The sequence below is a fragment of the Chrysochloris asiatica genome, unplaced genomic scaffold (genome assembly GCF_000296735.1).
Source record: "Chrysochloris asiatica unplaced genomic scaffold, ChrAsi1.0 scaffold00032, whole genome shotgun sequence".
Lineage (NCBI taxonomy): Eukaryota > Metazoa > Chordata > Mammalia > Afrosoricida > Chrysochloridae > Chrysochloris > Chrysochloris asiatica.
In genome coordinates this window covers 15508144-15509300 of record NW_006408550.1, presented here as the reverse complement: position 1 = coordinate 15509300, position 1157 = coordinate 15508144, and positions in this window count along the sequence as shown.

Below are 1157 nucleotides of genomic sequence, written 5' to 3'. Positions count from 1 at the left end.
GCAATAAATAAGTCAGTGTTCTTGCTAGTGAGCTCCAGCATCATTTCTATTACCTAGGCCATATTTTCCAACTACTGATCCTTCTTCACATTCCAATCTCTAGTAATTAACAATGTATCTTGATTGCATATTTGATCAATTTCACACTAAAGAAGTTGGTAGAATTCTTCAGCTTCATCATCATTGGCTTCAGTGATTGGTTGGCAAGTCTTCATTGGAGGTGTATGCACATTGTACTATCACAAACAGACAGCATTGCACTTCAAGATAGATCTTGAACTGTTCTTTTTGATGATGAATATGATACCCTTCCACTTCAATTTGTTCTTGGCATAGTAAATTGTATGATTACCTGGTTCAGAATTCCGGGTTCCAGCCTGTTTCATGAATACCTAGGATATTTATCTTTATGAGTTCCATTTCATTTTTGGCAACTTCCAAGTTGACTAAATTCATATTTCATAACTTCCATATTCTGATAATTAATTGAAGCTGTTCCTCATCAATTTGAGTTTTTCCCCATCAGCAAAAGAAGATCCCAAAACCTTGACTCCATTCACTTCATCATGGTCTTCTCCACTTTGAGAAGGCAGAACTTCTTCAGTCATATTTTGAGTGCCTTCCAATGTGAGGGGCTCAAGATCCAGCATTATATCTCACAAGATTCTCCTGCTATTCGTAAGATTTTCAATGGCTAAACATTTAGAAGTAGTCTCTCTCTCCTTATTCCTAGTTTGTCTGAATCTGGAATTTCAGCTGAATCCTATCCATCGTGGGTGACCCTGTTGGCATTTAGTATACCAGTGGCATAGCTTCCAGCATTGCAGCAACTCTCAAACCACCACAGGAGGATACTGTGGTGCTGTAGGATAAGGACTGAACTGAAAGATAGGTTTGAACCACAAAGTTGGTGATTCAAATTCACCAGCCTCTCCTCAGAATCCCTATATAGAAACTGACTCTACAGCATTCAGTAACAGCAATCAAATGGAAGAAAACTCAGAATAGAATTTCAAATTCTCATGAACCCAGACTTCCTGGAGTCATGAATTTGGATGAGCCACAGAATCTATTGCATCAGTTTAGAAAGAATACTATGTTAGACTGACCTATTATTTATAATACTGTATTTTATAATGTAAAGAAAACAAAACTCC